The 21,859-nt window shown below is 51.7% G+C and overlaps 1 protein-coding gene and 1 long non-coding RNA gene across 2 annotated transcripts in view; one reads left to right on the top strand and one right to left on the bottom strand.

Moving 5' to 3' along the window:
- The window catches only part of Lzts1 (leucine zipper tumor suppressor 1), a 54,001-nt gene that overhangs the window by 9,969 nt on the left and 22,173 nt on the right, over nucleotides 1–21,859 (bottom strand). The gene's annotated exons all lie outside the window — the stretch shown is intronic.
- On the top strand, nucleotides 10,983–19,319 carry LOC144370296 (uncharacterized). Its single transcript, XR_013430241.1, has 3 exons — nucleotides 10,983–11,880; nucleotides 12,237–12,297; nucleotides 12,445–19,319. It is a non-coding gene; the product is annotated as an uncharacterized LOC144370296 (long non-coding RNA).

Below are 21,859 nucleotides of genomic sequence, written 5' to 3'. Positions count from 1 at the left end.
TTGCGCCTGGCTCCCTGAGATCAGCGGGGAGGCCAACCTGGCTGGAGAAGCAGCAGTCAGGGAGCCAGCAGGGGCCCTTGGCTGCAAGGACATTGGCTTGACTCTAAGTGGAGTCCCAAGGGGCTCTATGCAGCCAGCAATTTCATCTGACATGCTGGGAAGGTCACTGTCCACAGCTGGGTGGAGAAGAGGCGAGTGAGGGGCTGGGACAGAACTGGGGGGCCAAGAACGTGAGTGACTAGTGCAGCCATCTTGGGGTGGCAGATGTGCATTAAATTTTAGATACAATTTTAAAATTGAGCTGATAGAATTTGCAAAAGGATGGGGTATAAGGAAGTGAGAAAAAAAGAAAGGAATCAAGAATGTTTTTAAAAATAGAAGAAAAAAAACAATAAAAAAAATTTTGAAAAAGAATGACATAAAGAATGCCTAATGTTTTTATCCAAGCAGGCAGAAAGGCCACAGACGGAGCCAGTGTAGGGGGAAATAGAAATTTGGTTTAAAACAGTAAGTTTTCAGCCCATTTGGCATCCAAGGAGTGATGAGGTACATGGCACACGAGGAAGTGAGGGAAGAAGTGAGGGAGGAAGTGAGAGAGGAAGTGAGGGAGAAAGTGAGGGAGGAAGTGAGAGAGGACGTGAGGGAGGAAGTGAGAGAGGAAATGAGGGAGGAAGTGAGGGAGGAAGTGAGGGAGGAAGTGAGAGAGGAAGTGAGGGAGGAAGTGAGAGAGGAAGTTAGGGAGGAATTGGAGCCACAGGCAGAAGATGGCAGGTGTGGGAGCCGCTGCAGAAAGACAGGAGGAGTCCAAGGACTGACTGGAGCTCCAAGAGGTCAGGAGGCGAGAGAGGACGGAGGGAGAGCACTGAGGAGCCCTGTGGGCAGGAGGACACCTGAGGCAGGATGAAGGAAGGAATTTCCCACAGGGATGGTGTCACCGGCTGGGTGCCTAAGTGACATGCCAGCTGGGAGTTGGTCAATGGATGTGGTGGGGTGGAGCTCACTGGTGACCTGACAAGAGCAGATTTGGTGGTGGGGTGGAAGAAAAGCCACCTCAAGTGGTAGAGGGTCCATGAGAGAAAGAGGGAAAGAAACGGTGGCCTTGAAGGTTGAGAAGCTGGTGACAGACTTGAACTGGACTCCCAGTCACACCACGGCCAGCCACGACAGGGAGGTGAACTACCTACCATTTTGCACCTGCAGTTTTGCAAACTCATTCTAAAACATAGAAGCTTTCAGAAAAGTTAGAGGGCCTCTCTCTCTCTCTCTCTCTCAATTTATTCTTTTACTTTTGGGGGGCTAGGGATGAACCCAGCGCTTTGCACACACTATGCAAGGGCTCTGTCACCAAGCTACACCCCAGCCCTTCTTATTTCATTGTGAGATGGTGTCTCCCTAAGTTGCCCAGGTTGGCCTTGAACTTGAGATTCTCCTGCCTTAGCTGCCAGAGGAGTTGGGATGGCAGGTGTGTGCCATCCTGCCCCACCGAGGGCCACCTCGTACAGTCAGTGCTTCACCATTCACAGCAACCTTGTCAGTCACTGGACAGAGAATGAACCGGGATGTCAGTGCCTCCCGCGTGCAGGTTGACGAATCGCTAAGCACAGATCACGTGATTGTCAAGGGGGAAGGCAGTGTGAGCCCCAGGCATGCGGAAGGAGAGTTTCTCAGTCAGGAGACAGAGGAGCCATCAAGGGAAAAACAACCCACCCCCACTTCATAAAACCAGAGGTGCAGAAGGAATCCGTGTTCTTTGTTTTGCTCTAGATTATCCTGTCCATCTCAAAGGAGCCAGAGCAGCCCTGGGTGGCCACGGGAGTTGCGTGTGCCGGGCTGAAAGAGTCAGAGGCTCAGACTGAGCATTAGCGCCTGCGTCCAGACTTGGGTTGCTTCCCAGAGAACACAGAGGCTGTGTTAGGAGTAAGGGTCTTCTATCTTCCAGGAGCAGGAGCACAACACAACCAAACTTCATCCTGTGAGTTCGAGGCATGCTCTTACCTGAAGAGCTTTTGTTAACTTGACGGCCTCTTAGATTCATAGGGTCACTGGGAAAATTTCATGAAATGCCCTGAATAGATGAGCGCTCTGTGACATTTATTGAATGCGGAGTAGGTCCTAGGCGCTCTGCAGCGGCAGGCATTTTCATTGGTCTCTGTTATCTGTGTGATCAGCCTTCCCACCCCGTCTCTCATCCCTGTGCTGTCCTCAATATCCACACTGCTTTTTCTAGAACCACTTTTATTTTCCAAAAAGCAACTTCCCTGCCTCCCATCCCCCCTCGGAGCTTCCTGGGAGCGCAGAGTTCTTCCAGTGACCTAACAGTTGGCACTGAAAGATGTGATTTTTTTCCCCCCTAAGTCATCCTTCTGTAGCTCGGCTCAGAACTCCAGGGCCAACTCTTCTATTGCAGCCCACACAGGGAAGCGACGCTATGCATCGTACCACTTGGGCAACTGGCTTCTTACTTTTCGTCACCCAAGAAACACTTATGAGCACTTCATACATAGTGTCTCAGGGGCCTGGCTGTTGGCGTCTCTGAGCCAAGCACAGTGGGGCATGCTAGTAAATCCAGCAACTTGGGAGGCTGAGGCAGGAGGATCACAAGTTCATGACCAGCCTCAGCAATTTAACTAGGCCCTAAGCAACTTAGTGAGTCCCTGTATCAAAATAAAAAAAAAAAGATGGGACTGGGGTTGTAGCTCACTGGCAGTGTGCTTGCCTAGCTTATGTGAGGCACAGGGTTTGATCCTCAGCACCACATAAAAAAATAAATGAATAAAATAGAGATATTGTGTCCTTCTAAAACTAAAAAAAAAAAAAAAATAAGAGCTGGGGATGTGGCTTGGTGGTTAGGCACCCCTGGGTTCAATCCCTACTACCAAAAAAAAAAAAAAAACCAAACAAAAACAAACAACAACCCAGAAACAAGACAAGATCAACCTTTCTGAGCTTTCTTCGTTATAAAATGGAAATCTGAACTCTTAAACACATCCAGTACAAAGACAAAACGCTAGCAGGAGTGAAGTGCAAAGTGTGGCACAGGGTAAGTGCTTATGGCTGGGATGTGTGCGGGATAAACAGAAAGATAAGTTTTCCAGAAGCCTGCAACATAGACGGGGTAAAAAAGCAAAAATGCTAAATGAGCCAGGCATGGTAGCACTTGCTTGTAATCCCAGTGACTTTGGAGGCTGAGGCAGGAGGATCACAACTTCAAGGCCAGCCTCAGCAACTTAGCCAGATGCTGTCTCAAAATAAAATTTTTTTTAAAAAGGGGGGGCGTGGCTGGGGATGTGGTTCAGAGGTTAAGTGTCCCTGATTTCAATCCCCGGTACCTGCCCCCCCCCCAAAAAAAAAGCGAAATGAATCTGTGGCTCTGCTCTTCTTACCTCCATCTCTTCTCAACTGGACCTTGAAACAGCCTCCAAATGTCTTTCCCGTCTGTTTGACACACTCCTGTGAAGTGTGAAGGCCATTGTACTTCCTTATGAAAACCTTTTCAGCCTTCCCAAGTTCTCAGAGTAAAACACAGATTCCTCCCCACACCCTGCAAGCCAGGGCAGCCTGGGTTCCTCCTGCTGCTCCCACCTGATCACACACCATCCTTTCCTCCTCGGTGATGACCCCCTCACCTCCCGGTGGTTGAACACGCGAAGCCTCTTCCCACCCACAGCTGGGGCGCCTGCTGTTGTTCTGGCTTAGAACTCTCTCTTTGCTCCTCTGGCAGATCAGATGGCCCTTTCCCATCCTTCAGCTCTCAGCTCGAGCCTCGCCTCGCCTCTGGAAGGAAGGTGTTTTTCTGTAGTTACCCGTGAAAAGGTCGGGCTCCTCCCCTGCTTTCTGTCTTACCAACCTATTTATTTCCTGGGCAATACATACTTAACCTATAATAAATACTCTCATTCTAAAACCCAGCTGTTTGAGTACGTCTTCATCAGACTCTGAGCTCCGTGACAACAAAGACTTTGGAGATTTTAGAACAAAAGTGAGAAGATGAGGTGCCAACTCAGAGAGGTGCCATGTCACAGCCCCAGTGGCTCAGCTGACCAGTGACCAACACGGGATTTGAACCTGCACCCAAATACCTCATTTGCCAGCCATAGCATGACAGTAGGCTCAAAGATGTTTGGGTTCCCATCCTAAAGAGCAAAGAGAGTCCCCAGGATTGGGGGAGAGCATGCCCACAGGAGAAATCACATTCTGCTGCCTCCGGCCAAAGCTTCATTTCCTCTGTGGACAAATGTCAATCAGATCTTAGGTGACTTGAGCTCCATCCACCCGAGCAGCACCCAGGTGGCTTGAGGTGCAGGGACTCTGTGCTGCGTGCTCAGGATCACGAAGATGATGACAAATGATGTCAGAAGCAAAGGACAGGAGTGTCCAAAGGATGGTCCCTGAGAGACAGTTCCTGTCTCAGCCCAGGTACCCTGCCAGCAAGCCCCATGTGCTGGCATGCAGAGTTACAGTGGGGTTCCAGTTACTCTGGGATCCACCTGAGGCTAAGCTAATCACCCCTAAGTACCTAGACTTGTTCCCCTGTCAAGTTGAAGAACACATTAGGGAAATCCTGGGTGCAGTCACGCCTCATTCCTAAACCCAAATCCCCTTACCACCCACTTTGGTAAGGACAAGAATCTGAAGGTGCACATTTTAATTCCTGGGGGGAAAAAATCCCCCTTGGCCAGGGGTAAACGCAGCAATCACTTGGAGATCTGGTCAGGGGAAAGGGGGAAGAGGGCAGAGAGGAGAACCTCACACTGAGTGTGGCTGAACCCCATCTTCTGCTGGAGCTCTTAGGGACTTCACAGAGGAATCCAGCTCAGAGCTGACTTCCGGTCTGAAAAGAAGAGCCAAGGAGGAGAGGAACCCAAAGCAGCTGTTGGAGGAAGGCCTCCAGGGCTGTACTTCTCAATCCAGCCCCAGGGAATTCAGAACCTCACCCCAGCGACTGCTTCACACCCTCCCCCCAGCCCAGGCTGCACGGAGCAGCCACAGCTCCCCCAGGACCGGAAACGGCCTGGAATCCTGGGAAGCCCTGCTTCTGAGCCGCTCCCACACATTTAGGTGGGAACACCAGTGGGGTAATTTTGCTTTCCCTCCCACTCCACCCTGCACCCTCCTTCCCAGAGGAACCCCGGGCTCCGGCCAGTGGGACACATTTCTTTGATTACCTACTTCCGGAAGGTGGAAGGGGAGGCCTGGAGTTAAAAGGGGATTCACAGAGAAAGGACATCACTCATCCTGCTTCCCCAGCCAATGGCTTCCTTTCCCATGGGGTGGAGCAGCTGGGCCCTGAGCCACACCAGATCCAGGCTTCCAGCTGAGGAGAGGAGAGAGGTCACTCTCCGAGCTCAGGGTGCTCAGCCTCCAGCCACCCTCCTCCTGCTCCCCCAGAGGTGAGGCGCTCCCTGCTTGCCGGCCTCTCTGGGCCTGTCTGTCCTCATCAGGGGGAAAGGCTGCCTGGCTTCTCAGCAGCTGCTCACAGCCACACCCTGGGCCTCCCTGCTGCCTACTGCAGGGAGCAGTAGGACCTGAGGTCCCATCCAGATGCACCACATCCAGTGTGCACCCCGTTCCCTAACCCGCCCAGCTGCGGACACCTCTGCAACTACCATGCTCAGTAGCCTGCTTCTAGGGCGGAGCCCTGGGGACTGCGGTGTGAGGGTTCTTCATTTGGTCAATTCAACAAAAATTCACTCAGAGCTGTGTACATGTTTTGAACCCCAGCAGTTTGGAAGGCTGAGGCAGGAGGATCACAAGTTCAAAAAACAGCCTTAGCAATGTATGGAGGCCCTGAGCAACTCAGCAAGACATGTCTCTAAATAATAAAATATTAAAAAGGGCCAGGATTTGGCTCAGTGGTTAAGTACCCCTGGGTTCAATCCCTGATACCAAAAAAAAAAAAAAAAGAAAGAAAAGAAAAAAATCACTCAGAATCTCACATGGGCCAATTACTGTGCAAAATGCAGAGGGGCCAGTGGGTACCGGGGTGGAAGAAGGAAGAGATGTGGAAAGGAGAAATAAAAAGCCAAAAATATGGGAGAGAAGAGTGTGTGTGTGTGTGTGTGTATGTGTACACGTGTGCACACGTGTCTGTGCACATGTGTTGTGTGTACATGTCTATATTCACAAGAGTGCATGTGTGTGGGCATGCATGTACATGTATCCATGTCTCTTCTTGTGTGTGCATGTCTCTGTGTGTACCTGTGTGTGCATTTGCCAATGTGCACATGTAAGTGTAGGTGTGCATCTACTATGTTAGGGTAGACAGGGAAACCTCGAGAAAATAGCAATCAAGAAGAGCCAGCCAAATAGGAGTTTTTGTAACATGGTCCCCTTAGAGGGGATAACAACTGTGAAGGCCCAGGGAAGGCACAGGCAGTGAAGCTCGAGGGGGGGGGGGTTGGCAATATTGGAATAAAACACCTTGTGTGTATGTGTGTATGGTAGTGGGGTGACCAAGGCCTCACGGAACTCTGTGGCTCCCTGATACTCTACCACTGAGCCACAGCCCCAGTCCTTGTTATTTTAAGACAGGGTCTCACCAAAGTTGCCCAGGCTAGTCTTGAACTTGAGATTTTCCCACCTCAGCCTCTGAGTCGTTGTGACTGCAGGTGTGCACCACCGCGTCTGGCCTGACGAAGCACTTCTGACTTCCGTGACCAGGGTCTACTGGCACCCAGTGAGCACGGCCAGTGGTTCCTGAAATCCTACAGTGGTTAGCTGCATGCACAGCCCACAACAAAGAGCCACCTGGCCCAAACTGCCAATAGTTCTGGGGTCATGAAACCTGGTTTTAGGGGAACAGAAAATTGAACTAGAAACCTCAGTTCTGTCGCTGATTTGGTGTGGCTGGGATCAGGTGACTCCATCTCTCTGTGCCTCGGTTTCCCCACTTGTAATATGGAGGTAGGCATGCTCCCCTGCCACATGACTCCACTGTGAACCTGAAGCACAGGGAGAACTTAGAAAACCCTGTGGTGCTTGCTCGTCAGTGCTGTCCTTTCTTACCCTCCCCGGGCCAGTTCTGACACACTCGGTTTGTCTGAGAAGCACACAGGGCGGAAGTCCCATCGCTGTGCCAGTCTGACCACAAGTCCCAGTGCCCCTGGGCCACTTGTCCCATGACCTTCTGAACTTTGCAGTGGGCAGAAAGGGCACAGCGTGAGATGGGTGCAGAGCCTCAAGTCTTCTCTGGGCTCAATTTCCAACCACAACACATGGCGGGATTCATCTCAGCTTTTGTGTTTTTGAGACTTTTTGAGAATTTAATGAGAACACTAGACTCCCCCCCCCTCAGAAAAATGCACCCTTCCAACATTCCAGCTATGACTACTGAGGGTCCCTGGGCTCCTGACATCCGCACCTTGATTGGCCCCATTTAGACACATGAATATGTCCTACTACGGGGAACCCCACATAAACTTTGGGAGGGACGGAGAACTTGGTCTTGGATTACTGACAACTTTGATGGCTTCTGCTTCCCTTTGGGGACTAGAGAGATGGCAGCAAAGATTGGGATCTGGGCAGCTGGTCCAGGAGTGTCAGTGTAGGAGGTATGAGGACTGAGGGCATACCTCTGTGTTCTATGAAGTGGGCAAGTTTGAGACCACCCTCAGTGGGGGTCCCCCAGGGTCAGACTGGGGAGCTGCCTGGCGGGTGAGCAGGGCCCAGGGCTTGTGTTTAATTTTTATTTTAAATACTTAAAAAAAATAAAATAAAATAACCCAAGCACCCAGTGCAGCCCTGACATTGCTAAAATGTTGTGACTTCGATTTCAGAAATAAAATACCTGAGTTGAAATCCCCATTCCCTGGTCCTCCGCCCTCCCCCCACCAAACTCACTTCTCCCCACCCCTGCACATCCTTCCTGAATTTGGTGGGAACGTTTTTGTAACATAAACATATTTTAACATACTCTCTATGAATACTGCCTTTTTTTTTTTAACTTTATGCAAATGGTCTTATGTTGTACGTATCCTTCTGCCACCTGGATGGCCTGACTCAACCTCTTCCCATCTGTGGATCTACTGTGTGGACCAATGTGGAGCTCGATGCTCCGGCCTGGGTGTGGTACCAAGTGCTTCTACTCTCCTTGCTCAGATCTCGCCAAGTGCTGACCAAACTCTCCTGTATAGATTACTTTTGCACACGTGTGGACTTGTTCTGAGACTTGCGGGGGGTCTTGGAAGCTGTCTAGTTTTTAAAGACCCTCCCAGGAGAGCTAGAATCTCAGACTCTTATTCATCAAAATATCAAAGGAAGGCAGCGGGATTGAGAAGGGAGCCCCTGCATCCCACTTCACCACATCACCTGGGAAAAGGGAGGAGCAAGTAGCTGTTGTTACTCCCAAGAGGGGCCGTAGGCAGGGTGGAGGGAGGGAGGGAGGAATTTATGGCCCTGCCTGGGTGGGGTGAAGGAGTTGGGCCCTGCAGGGAGGCTGGCCTGCTATGAGTGACCCGCTTGAGGGGCTCCCTGCTCAGCAGCCGCCTGGTCACGGAGGGCAGCGTCTCTCCCGTCGTGTATTGCATTACCCAGGGATCAGGCAAGACCTCCATACTTTGCCTGATCAACTCCTCCATGACATAGAGGCCAAGAGCAGAAAGGGACTTGCCCAGGTCTCAGCTCAAGTTCCAAGTTCACAATAAGCACACTTTCTAGTTGCTAACAGAAAAGGAGAACTGGGTTCTAACCCAGATGGGGAAGAGGGAGAAGGTGGTGCTACTTGTTGTGCCTGGGTCACATGTGGGAGTGGGGGTGTGTAGGAGGAGTGTGTGTGTGTGTGTGTGTGTGTGCGCGCGCGCGGGCGTGTGTCTGATACAAATGGGATTCTGTCCTGCGGGGATCACAGTGCTGCTCCGATCAGAGATGATTATCCTGTGGGTCCATGTGCCCTGGAAGGCAGTGGGCCCCAGCCAGCTCCCCAGCAGAGGTTTCTCTATGGCTACATGGGGCACGTGCCCTGGGCTAATTGAGGCCCCCTGTCACAGGCAGTCCCAGATTGCCTCCAGGCGTGGTTGATGACAGAGCACTGGGCGAAGACAGAGCACGCCCTCACTCCCTTTCTTCTAGGTGGCATCTCCAGCACAGGGGAGCTTCTGACCCTAGCCCTGGGAACCACAGCCTTGTCTTCTCAGGTTCAGGTCCATCTGTGACCCTGGGGGACCACACCCTCACCACATCCATGCACAAATTCCCACGGGACAGATCATGGGGCAAGCATTGTGCCCAGGGCTGAGAAGAGGTTGGCAAGGCTCTCAGGAAGAGCTCAGAGCTGCCTTTCCAAAAGAAGAAGCAGTGGACCTGTTCCTAGTCTGAGCAGGTGACAGGACAGCCCACTCTGGAGCCACAGCGCTCTCCCAGTGCTAAGCTCACGTGGCCTCGTCTTATCTAGCTTCTCCGGGGTCAAGGTTTGTCTCCCCAGTTATCTTTCAACCTCCTTGAAGGCAGGGATGGAGTTCAACCTTCTTTGTGTCACACAGTGTTGTGCATAGTGCCAAGAACATAGCAGGTGCTTAGTAAATATTCCTAACCAGTGAGCTCACAGGGAAGCACAAGGATTATGCCCAGAGGGAAAGATGGAAAGGTGAGGCACGAAGAGGACTCATGACTTAAACCAGGCTCTCGGGACACACACAGACTGGAGACACATCTATGAAGTTGAAATCCAAATCTGGTTTTCACCAAAATATTGTGACTTGGACATTGAACCAACTGATCAACCTGGGGAGAGATAAATGGACCCTTGCACCAACACGTGTCCTTTTCAAGGATTTTGACCAAGACAAAGAAAACTAAGGTGGGGCCTTTATTTTCAAGGATCTGGTTGGGAGTGACAGGTACAGACACCTAAATAAAGAGAATTTAGAAAGCAGAAATAGTTTAGCTGCAGGTGCAGGGTGCTCAGGAGTGCTGGGTTAGTTCCTCCCACATGTAAGTGGCCTCACATTTTGTCTTTAGTATAGAAGGAGGAGAAAGTTCTCCTGTGTCTTCTGCTCCATCTCAAGACACCATGCTGTCTGCTTAGGTCACCTGTTCCTGGCACCGTCCTTTTATTCTTTCTTCAGCTTCTCTGCCTGCTTGGAGCTTGGAGCCCAGGCACAGATCTGCTGTGGGGAACAGTGGGGAGAGGCTAGGCGAGGCCGGCGCCAGGAATCTGCACTCTGCTGATTCTGCCTCACCCACTCTGCTCCTGGCCCTCATTCCACATTCTGGACCCTTAGTGTCACTTGTGGCCACTTGTCAACAGTAGGATTGCAATAGATCCACAGGAGGGAACCATTAGGTGCTATCATCTGGTTCTGCAAGGAATTGTTACTTAGGCCCTGGACAACAGATCACAGATTGATGAACCTGTTCTGTCACCTGGCAATCTTTCAGGATCTCCATTTCTTTGTGTGTCAGATAAGCACGGCTGATACCGGCTTGGCAGCCATTTGTGGGGATTAAATGAAATCACATGTATCCAAATGCTTGCCCAGGATAAGGGTGGCCCACGCAGCATGTCTACCAAACCTGCTGACATTACAGAGGGAGGTGGAAAGATGCTAGGACTCCATCTCACATGTCTTCAAGTTCAAAGAGCAGGTTGCTCAGGAAGGATCCCTTCCGTCTCCCAGGGCTGAGTTCATGGGGAGCTTCCCCACAACCAGACCTGCCTCTTGGCCTCCAGCAAGAGGGCAGCTGCACCGTGCAGAGATGTGAGAACAGTTGCGAGGCATCTGCCAGCTGGGGCTGGGGGCTCTGGCTGCACCAGGCTGGCGAGTGGGCCCCCAGCCAGCTCCCCAGCAGAGGTTCCTCTCTGGCTAAATGGGGCACGTGCCCCGGGCTAATTGAGTCCCCTTTTATGACTCCCCGCCTCAGCACACACTCCCTGGCTCAGCTTTCTTATCTGGCATTCCTCCCAGTGTTTGTGTTTCTTGTCCTTGACCCCTCCTCCTATTTGCTGCTCTGGATTGGGGAGGAGGGGGTCGAAGGGCCATGGCTGGGGCAGGGTGAGCCTTTGAGCTAGTTAATCATCTCAACCCAGCCTGCAAACCTCAGCGGCCGGGAGGGCTCCGTGTGCAAAGCTGAATAAGTATTTTCTGAGTGAATGAAAAAGAGGCGAGAATGGAGGAGGAAGGGGGCGGAGGGGTAGAATGGAGAAGGAAGGGAGCGGAGGGGTGTGGGCAGCATGAGGAGAGGCTGAGGGGTGCTGAGGTGCTAAGAGGGAGCAGGTTGCTGGTGGGCCGGGAGCAGGGGCCCACGCAGCTCTCAATTAAGTGCACTTGGATTCCCAGGAAAGGCGGAAAGTGAAAGGGCAATCGCTGGCAGGCTGAGTCATTCCATCCAGCGAACAATCGGAAGCAATTCTGCTTCCCACTGCTCCGGAGGAATCAAAAGCTACTCTGTGGCAGCCTTTTGTGTGCAGGTCCCCCCAGCGCTCAGCCTTCAGTGGCTGGCGGAGCCTCCCTCCATTCCGGTGGGCAGCTTGTGTCTTGGCAGTGTTGATTGACAGTTCTCCGCAGGAATAAGATTGCCCGCCAATCCTGACCTGCCCTTCCCCCTTCCAAAAATAAATCCCCAGTTGCATGCAAAGCTCATGCAAATTCAACCTGCTGCTGTCGCTGCTCCCCGTGAGAGAGCAGAAGGCAGGCTCCACATTCATGACTTGGTACCCCTGGGCAGCAGGGTCTTGCGGATGAAGGGAGCCACTTCTAAAGAGCTGTGACTGGGATCTAAATGAGGGAGTAGGTGAGATCTCCAGAGGAGGGCTGGGTGTCTGGCTGGACTTCTTCCCCGTCTCACCTGGACAGATAAGGAACCCAGGACTAATTAGGACCCTGGAGGCCAGAATGTCCAGGGTCCTGCTGCACATCCCTGAAGACGATCCAGCTGTGAACCTGGGTAAACGAGCACCACAACTAACAGGTCTTGGACAGGGATTGAACACAGGTTTTGCCTATTTACCAACTTTGTGACTTTCTAAATTATTCTGAGGCCAAGTTCAGGCTCCGTTGGGAAAAAACTGGCAATGATGGCCATTGCTTTGGCGTGGGGGGTGGTCACATGCTGTTATTTCTGTGACATCCCTTGTCCAGGTACCAAAGTTGGGGACTGGTTGGCGTTTGGCAAATCAAACAACGCAGCGTCCCCACCTGGACAGGAGATGTCTCAAGTTCCCTTCAAGTTCTCTGACTCCGAGGAATGCTTTTATGGCTCCCTCGCTCTAAAATTCTGACCCTTCATTCACCCGTACACAGGTCCACATGATGATCCTCTGCACTCCAGCCCAGGCTCCTGGGACAGAGGAAAATATACCAGGTGAGAGCTAAGTCACATTCCATTTCACCCAAGAGTCAGAGGCAGGGAAGGGGGAAGGGAGCCCCTTGCTAATGGTGCCCTTGAAAACAGAGGGCACTGGGACCCCTTCTGTGGCATCACAGGGGCAACCACACCCTTGTATGACAGGTGCCTGAAGCCCACCCTGCCAGCACCGTCAGGAGTCCCAGGCAGTCTGCAGCGGGAGAAAGAACTTGCCCCCACCCCTGCCCCCCGCCACAGAATGACAGAAGTGAGAAAAGCTTGTAAGTCCTGTGATGCTCACCACTCCTCCATTAGAGGCCACAGACCCAAAGAGGGTCTGGGACTTGTCGGAGGCCACACAGCAAGCAGGAGCAGAGTGGGGGCTGCGCACGTGGCCTCTGGCTCCCTCCCCGGTGCTTCCCACTATCTTTAACAGTGGAGCAGGGAGGAAGAAGGGCCGGTGGGGTATCATGCCATACTGACAGGCTCTGATTTAAAAATACTCCGATCAGACGGGAGATGAAGCCAAGGCCCATCTGCATGCCAGCCACCTGGGACTCCCAGGGTCAATGCCAGCTGGGCCAGGTGATGACTTTCTATAAACAGTTGGAGCTCTTAAGCTTGGCTGGTGCTAGAGTGTGACAAGGGACAGAGGCAGAAAGGAGCAAAAGTCCTCTGTGGCCTACAAGACCCCAGGGAGGGCTTGGCTTTGGGTAGGGAATGGGGAGAAGTGGAGCAGGTGGACGGTGTGGGAGAGTCGGGAGCAGGATACAAGCTGGGACTCAACGAGGCTCTGCTTCTCCTCTTTGCCTTCGCCTTGCCCCAACCTGGCTCCCTGTTCATACCCACCGAGTGTGTCCTGTGTGTGTGTGCGTGTGTGTGTGTGTGTGGTGGGGCAGGGGGCTGGTGCCTGAGATTGTAGAACTCAAAAGGGACTGGAGTTGGGGAAGCCCTGGCAGAGGGGACATCTCACACTCCTAACTCTGAAAATGACCTAGGCTGGTCCCTCAGGGCAGGTGGCTCTGGGTACTGGTGTTGTCCTGTACCTGAGTGTGTTTTGGTGTGCTACACAGCCTGGGCCTGTCTGTGCATAACCCAGGAAGCCGGTGGCCATTCCTGACAAGTCTCCACTGGTCGCGAGTCAAACCTCTCCAGGTGCCATCTGATGTGCTTGGCTGGGGAATGTGACTTCTGGGTCACCTCTTCCTCTCCCTGGGGGCTTAGTGATCCAGAGCCTCACATGCAGCAAAGGGGCCTTGGAGCCCCTGTGGAGCATCCAGTTGGCCTCCCTACACAGGCCACTCCTCTGTACGCCCAGAACCTGCCACCCCCACACCCCCAACGGTGAGGATCATTAACCTTTTCTCAGAACCCCAAGGTGCCAGCAGATGGGCCCCTAGTTGCCATCCAAGTATCTGATTCTGTCCCTTCCACCTCTGTGAACCCTCCTGCTCAGGGTTACAGCCGACAGGGACAGAGGTACATAAGGAGGCTGTGAGGAGCTGGGACACAGGGTCCCTTGGGCTTCACTCCAGGACCTCCTTGCACTTGAGCCCTGTGGACGTGGCCGGCTGGCACGTCCCCAACATGCCACTTTCCCTCTCAGTCAGTTTCACAGGCCCTTCCCTCTGTGAGGCCGCTTCTCAGGTGCAGAAACCTCCCTTGACTGTGACTGAAGAAGGCAACGTGGGCTAAGAAATCCAATCCAAGCCTACCAACCTCCAGGAACCACTGTTCTCGCATTTTCTTTATACCTCTGCCCCATGCCCGTCACAGCACTGTTGGGATTACCACTGCTGGCTCCTTGAGGACAGGGACTTGTCTTGCAGTCCCAGGAAATGGGTCAGCCTTGTGAATTGGACCCAGATGTGCATTTTAATTAGATGTCATGTGAATAATTCCTCACCCCCCACTCACTCCCAGTCTTCTCTACCCTTCCCTCCACCCAGTCCCCAGGGGGAATCTTATCTGGCCTCAGTACAAAAAGAAAACCCTTCCTTCCTTCTTCCCAGGTAGCCATTGGGGGCCCGTGGAACTAAAAGTGAGGATGTTTAGGGTCTCGTGGAGTGAAAGGAACTCCGGATGTACGTCAGGGCTTGGACGAGCGGAGTAGGGGGAGGGCATGTTTGAGATATGTCGCAAAGACTTCAAAAGCCTTCTAGGTGCTTCCTGGGTGGCGCTGTCCTCTCAAAATACAAAAACAGACGGAGGGAGTCTAGCCTGAACCCCCTCGCACACAGACTTCTTCAAGGACACCCTGAATCCTTCATGGACTCCCTTTGATGGTCCCTTCCCGGGGGCACAGGCCTGTGGCAATAGAACTGGAAATGGAGGGTGACCGTGGCCAAAGAGACATACGTGCAGCAGAAGCTCGGTACTGAGCCAACGCGCCAGACAGACCAGCTTCTCTCTGTACTCAGCCAAGGCCAGTGATTCCCAGCACAAGATTTCCAGGAACACAGAAGCATGGCGATCACTAGGGATATATACAATCCAGGTGTCCTCCCTCCCTCCCTCCCTCCCTCCCTCCTTTCTTCCTTCCTTCCTTCCTTCCTTCCTTCCTTCTAGATGTTTTTTAAGAGTAGAAGGGGTGCTAGTGTTAATTACACTAGGACAACAGGCACACGCTGGGATGTTAGGTCACTTCACCATGCGTGTCCTGGATCAGCCATATTTCTCCCATGTGGGCTAGGCCAGGGGTATAAATGTAGGAGGAAGGTGGGGTGTCTCCTGCCCCTGGTCCCTTCCCACAACCTCTTAGCCCTCTTTCAACTCAAGAAGCCAGGAAGCAACTGGGTAGTCAGGCGCTCCAGCTAAAGGGGCCTTTGGCCAGGTGCTTTACCTACAGGGACTGCTGTAACTCCACGTGCCTTCACACTGGGCCCTCACCTCATCTTCCCTCATGATAACCCTGGGCAACTATTAAAAGCTCCATTTGAGAGGGGCTCACAGGCCAGAGTTCCTCCTTCCCCACATGTACCCTCGTCATGGGGCAGGAAAGGTGGCAGCTGGAGTTGTGGCTTGGATTGATGGGCGGGTACCCCACCTCTCAGTTGCCACCTCCCAGGACCTATGCCAGCAGTAGTTCTGATGGTAGAGAAATCTGTCACTGGAGGGGTGAATTTCTGGGAGCATCTGTGCATTGATAAAATATTCCAAGTATTCATTGAATATCTTACTTTGCACAGTCACCATCAGAGCCCTGAAGATATGGCAGCAAGCAGAGTCTGCCCTTAAAGGTGTGTAAAGTCATGTTAGAAAATGACAAATTTAGGGGGAAAGATGGTGGAAGGAGATGGACATTATTACCCCTCTGTATGGGTACGGTGTGACTCTACATCACGTACAACCAGAGAAATGAGAAGTTGTGCTCCATTTCTGTAAAAAATAAAATTAATTAAAAAAACAAAAAAAAAGGAGAAAAAATGGCATATTTTGCTTGTCACTTAAGGTCCCATACAACTGAAGCCCAGTCTTTCTTCAAACCTCATCTCCCACGATTCCGAGCTCTACCAACTACGCCTGCCTCCCATCCCATGCACACAGTTTACAAGGTCACTGACGCTTGCTATCAGGTTGCATTGAACATCTGGTGTGACCTCCTGCTGGCTGATTCTAGACCCTGACTGGCTGGTGTCTCTGACCACTCTCGGGGGGCTGTGCCCTTTCCCTCCTTCTCCCCTCTGGGGTCCACCTCCTCCCTTCCAGATCCAGCCCTGGCTGGTTTCTCAGGCTTTGTAGACTTCCTGGAGTTGTGCAGGGTTTAGTCACCTAGTCTGGTTCACTATCAACCAGACAGTAAATTCTCTTGGACCCTAAATCCTGATGGGCATGGAAGAGCGTCACCATCTCCTAGCTAGCAGATACTTCCACTGCTCCTTTCGGCCTTTCTCAAGTCCTGTGTGTCAAACCTCTGCTGTTCCGTAGGTCTCACCCACTGTGCTGCCTCTCTCCCTGCAGATGGCTTCATCTCTGCAATTCAGGCACAGGGAGAGTGGCTGCGAGGAAATTCATCTCATTCCCTCAACTCATAAACCTGCCACTCTGAAGTGCTTTCTGGCTCCCTTATGTCTGTCACCATGAAACAGAAGTCTGTCTTCTTATCAGGCTAATCTTTCTAGCGTGGGAGGACTCCCATCACCTCCAACCTTCTCAGGGGGCTTGCTCCAAGGATTTTGTGTTCTCTTCCTTGAAGTTCTTCAAGTTCTTGCTTTCCGGTTAATAGGTACAAGTGCCCCCATTCCAAACAACAGGAGGGGCTGGCCATGTAGCTCAGTGATAGAGCACTTGCCTGGCCAAGGGCAAGGCCCTGGGTTCAATCCTCAGCACTGCAAAACCAAAACCAAATCCAAAACCTAAAAAGCAACCCACAAGCTTCTGAGCTCCATTTTCCCCTCCAGAAACTGTCTTTCCTGTTCATGGCCAAGGTTCTGGAGAGAACAGGCTATATATACTCACATTGCTGCTTGCTCACGTCCCTCCCCCTCTTCAATCCATAGCAGCCTGGCTTCTGTCACCATCTTTCACTGGAACTGCTTTCCAGGGCTGTGAAGTCCAATAGGTCTTTTCAATCTAGATGGTCCGAACTTAGAATGGTTTGACTTAACTGTGCCTCAACTTAGGATTTTTTGACTTTACGATGGTGCAAAGTAATCGGCATTTAGTAAAAAACCATAGTATGCCTTTTGCATTTTGATCTTTTCCCGGCCTAGCTACATGAAGTCCAATACTCTCCTGAGATGCTGGGCAGTGGCAGGAGGCCACACCTCCCAGGAAGCCACCATAGCAGAGGGAGACCACCAGCGTTAAATGCCTTCTTGACCTTCAACATCGTAAACGTATGATGGGCTTGTTGGGGAGGAACTCCACCCTGTGTTGAGGTGCATGTCTAATTATCCAACTTGACCTCCCCGTCAATCCCAGTCAATCCTTGGTTTCTTCACTCCAGCCATTTTGAAAGTTTCCTTGCTCCATGACACAGCTCAGGTCCCCCTGGCCTCTGCTTCCCTGTCCTCTTTACCTTTCTCATCCCTTTCAGTGTGGACGCTCTTCAGGGTTCCTTCGTGGACTCTGCCCCTGCTCCTGTTCTGCTGAAGCCCTGCCTGTGGTTTCTCCTCCTCCACATGGTGCTGATCTTCAGGTCTGAGTCTGCAACTCACAGCCTGCTCCTGAGCTCCTGAGCTCCTGAGCCAAACATCCAACTGCTCTTCATGTGGGGGCACCACCCTGTCTCAAACCCAGCATGTCCACCACAGGATTCACCATTTGGAACCCAGGGCTTTGCATGTGCTAGGCAAGCACGCTACCACTGAGCTATGCCGCAGCTGTGTTTAGTTATTTTTTTTCCCAGACAGGGTTTCGTTCAGTCACAGAGGCTAGCCTTAAACTTGCCATCCTCCTGCCTCCGCCTTCTGAGAAGCTGGGACTGTAGGTGGATGCCACCGTGCCTGGCAGAATTCGTCATTCTTTCTTTCTTGCCATAACCAATTGTATTAGTCAGGGTTCTTCAGAGGAACAGAACCAATAGAGTGTGTGTGTGTGTGTGTGTGTGTGTGTGTGTGTGTGTGTGTGTGTGTCTCATTCAGGGAGGGTCTTTCCAGTTTGCTGATCCACACACAAATTGTTTCTGGAAACACCCTCAAAAACAGTCAGAAGTAGGCTTTACCAATTTTCTCGGTGTCTCTCAATCCAGTTAAATTGACAAACAAGATTAAACGTCACCCCCTCTTCCCGCAAGGTGCCCTTCCTCCCGGGTTCCCTGGCAGCAAGTCAGAATCCTGACCCCAAGGATGCCAGCCAGGCCTGAAGCCCCGAGACCAGGCCCTCACCCCTACCTCTGACCATGACAAATTCTGTCTCATTACTGATTTTCTTCAAAACCACTGTTTCCCTCCAACTCCCCCACCACCGAGTCCCCCTGCCATCAGATTCTCTTGGGATATTCGTGGGACTGCTCTTCACTCTTTTCCAAGTTCTCCCAAGGATTCCCTGTTGCTCAGAGGGTAAAGTCTAAGTTTCCTAACCAGTTCAAGGCCTTCACAACCAGGACTTGATGGCTGAACCGTCAGGGCCTATGACACCAAGGCTTCCCTCCCTTTCTGCCCCTCCTCTCGCCGACCAGAGCTCTGCACATGCCCCATTTCCTCCTGCGCCTCTCCCCAGGTTTCCTATGCTACTCCCACACCTGAAGCCCAGGAGGACTCAGACAGCACTGGCAGCTGGAAGCCTTGCCGTGTCCCTGCAGGCTTCTGGGCTCATTCACATATCAGCATTAATCACACTGCCACCCAGCGTCTCTTCATTCCTATCTTTTTTCCTGAAGGACCATCAAACTGTGATTTACCCAACCATGACTTTAGCACAGTACCTGGCCCAAGGCTTTATCTGTTTATTGACTGAATGGATAAATATGTGTTTAACAATCAAAGCAGTATGGAGATTCCTTAGAAAACTGGGAATGGAACCACCATTTGACCCAGCTATCCCTCTCCTCAAAGGACTATACTCAAAGGACTTAAAAACAGCGTACTACAGGGACACAGACACATCAATGTTTATAGCAGCTCAATTCACAATAGCTAAACTGTGGAACCAACCTAGATGCCCTTCAATAGGTGAGTGGATAAATAAACTGTGTTACATATACACAATGGAATATTACTCAGCATTAAAAGAGAATAAAATTATGGCATTTGCAGACAAACAGATGGAGTTGGAGAATATCATGCTAAGTTAAATAAGCCAATCCCCAAAAGCCAAAGGCCGAATAATTCTCTCCGATCTATGGATGCTGATCCATAATGGGGACGGGGGAGGCATGGGAAAAATGGAGGAAATTTGATGGGGCACAGAGGAGGGAGGGTCCATGGGGGCAGGAAAGATGGTGGAAGGAGTGGGACATCATTACCCTAGGTACATGTGTGACTGCACATATGGTGTGACGCTACTTCAGGTACAACCAGAGAAATGAAAAGTTGTGCTGCAATTGTGTGCAATGAATCAAAATGCATTCTGCTGCTTTATATACCTAATTAAAATAAATTAATTAATAAAAAATCATTCTGTCTCATGGTGCACGGTTTCTATGAACTACCTGCCCTAACTACAGCACCACAACACTCTACACAGCAGGTGTTTGTCAACCTCTCATCCCTAATCCCACCCTTGGGTACCTTGGAATACCCTTGGGAGCCCCAGCACAGCTAGGACAGGCTCTACCCCAGCATGTGACAGAGAAGACTTCTCTGACAGCACCAGGCCTCGGTGGCATGCTCCTCTGAGCGTCTGGCCAGGGCTGGGGCGTCCAGGAGTGTGCAGACCCATGTTAGACCTTCCTCGTGGACCTGCTGGGGTGAAGGTGTGTGTGGCACTGGAGTGGTGTGCCTGTGGGTGTGAATTTTTCTGTACTCCAAATACTATTTTGTGCAGAGAACTTGGGCAACCCACTGTTTGCTGGGGACTGTGGGAATTCCTGGAATGTGAGACTTCAGAACCGAATAAGAGGAAAAGACCCAGGAAATCTAGGATGAGGTGCTGGCCCTACCTAGGCCAGAGGCTGGGATTTGTACAAAAGAAAATTAAATTAGTCCTCAGTGACCCCTTGACCTGACCCTTGGCCCCTGACTAAAAGGCTCCCTGGAGTGATAGGATCAAAAACAAAGATGTAGTGGCCCTGAGTGTGTCTCAGAGGGTGTGATCTGGGTTCCTGGGGGACAGTAGAGGGAAACAAAGAGTACTGTGTAGGGAGGGGAGGGGGGAGAAATGTGCATACCCCATCACCCCAGCCGCACTGCCCCTGTGCCACCCAGAAGCCTCACTGCAAGGCCCCAGAGAGGGGAGAGCAGGGAGGCAGGGGGAGGAGGCCCATGAGGACAGTGGGGGAAATGTAAACGGAGTGACTGAAGAGGGAGGGAGCAGGGAGAGGAGGATGAGGGTGCACGGCCAAAGTAGGGGCGCAAGCCCCAGAGGCTGCATGGGCACTGCTGGCGATGAGCTCACTGCTGCTGGGCAAGGACATCCGATTCCTTTGTGTGGACATCACATGCTGGCCAGCGGGCTGAACTGCCATTAAGGACTGGGACTCTGGGCTTGGGAGCCAGGAGGTGTGGGGTGGAGGGCACCCTAAGATGGGTGGAAGAAATCACGCAGCCTGCAGAAATGAAGGCAGCTTTCAGAGACTGGAACATGTCACAATGGGAAGAGGAATCCATACAGCTAGTGGCCACCTTCCCACGGCCCCATTCCCACCACCTCCAAAAAGAAGGAAAGAAAATCCGTAAGAGGCCTCCGGTTATCAAGAAATAAGACAATCCTGGGATGGGTTTGTTTTGTTTGATTCATTTTAAGATACAGTGGCTTGAAGAGTAGGTGACTTTTCCAGATGCTCTCGAGACTGGACATCAGGATCGAGTGAGTGCAAGCACATAAGGCCAGGATACATTTTAACAGGATGAGCCAGAGAACAGTGGCTCAAGAACTGGGCCTTTACTGGGCATTTTCAATCCAGAGGTTACTCTAAGAGTTGGAGGGAGAAGGGTCAAGCACGGGAAAAATCCCAGCACCCCGGAAAATGTCCTCAGAGCACCCTTTTCTCTGTCTCCACCATCACAGAGCCAAGAATCTGGTGCAGGATCCAAAACACCAGGATTTGTCAGCATCCTGGCTACTTCCCAGTGGGGCTGTCCATGTCTACTGCCAACTCTGGCTTGGTGCAGAGTCTGGGAATTCTGGTACTGGAGGGAAGCCGGAGCAGCAGACGTGTGTGGAAATAGCCCATCAGCTGCGAGCTCCGTGGACTTCCACACCTCTGCATCATTTAGCACTGTGCCTGGCACAGAGTTGGAGCTCAGGAAAGTGTCCACTGAATGGACGAAAGAACGAATGAGTGGGCTTCCTGCCACATGGCTCTCCTCACTCTCCTCTCTTCATTTCTCCCTGTTCACACAGGACCCTCCATGCCCTTCTTCCCAGCTCTTTCTGGTCTTCCTCCTTTCCTTCATATTCCATATCCTTGCTCGGGCTGTGGCTTCAACCAAGAATTTTTCACACCTTGCCCCCATGGTGTCAGCCTCCAGCCCGTAAAATGTGCTCCTCCAGGTCCAGGTCAATATTGCTTCCTCTGGGAAGACTTCCCATGTTTTCCTTGCTTTTTTGTCTGACGTTTCTCAAAAGGGGGTCTGAAACTTTCATAGCACTGATCTGATCCCCCTCCACTTTTTTTTTTTTTTGCACTTAGAGGCAGGGTCTTGCTTAGGGCCAGTATTTCTTGAAATAACCTTAGTGCAATAGACTCCAGCTACTAGAAGGGTCTAGACAAGTTGCTGAGCTGGATTTGAACTTGTGATCCTCCTGCCTCAGCCTCCCAAGTCGCTGGGATTACAGGCCTGCACCACTGCACCCAGCCGATCTTATCCCATTTTTTAATAGCCTGCTCCTTATCCATTATCCATCTTTGGGCTTCTCTGAGACTAAAGGCTGGTTTCCATGTCTCTACATACCCAGCTGAACTATACAAGGACGAGAAGAGAAGCCAGGGAGGCTCAAAGGGGTTGGAAGAAGAAATGTTAGGGGGTTGCTGTGA

The sequence above is a fragment of the Ictidomys tridecemlineatus genome, chromosome 14 (assembly GCF_052094955.1).
Source record: "Ictidomys tridecemlineatus isolate mIctTri1 chromosome 14, mIctTri1.hap1, whole genome shotgun sequence".
Lineage (NCBI taxonomy): Eukaryota > Metazoa > Chordata > Mammalia > Rodentia > Sciuridae > Ictidomys > Ictidomys tridecemlineatus.
Note: the sequence above shows the minus strand (reverse complement) of the source record. Positions and strands in the feature narration are given on the sequence as shown.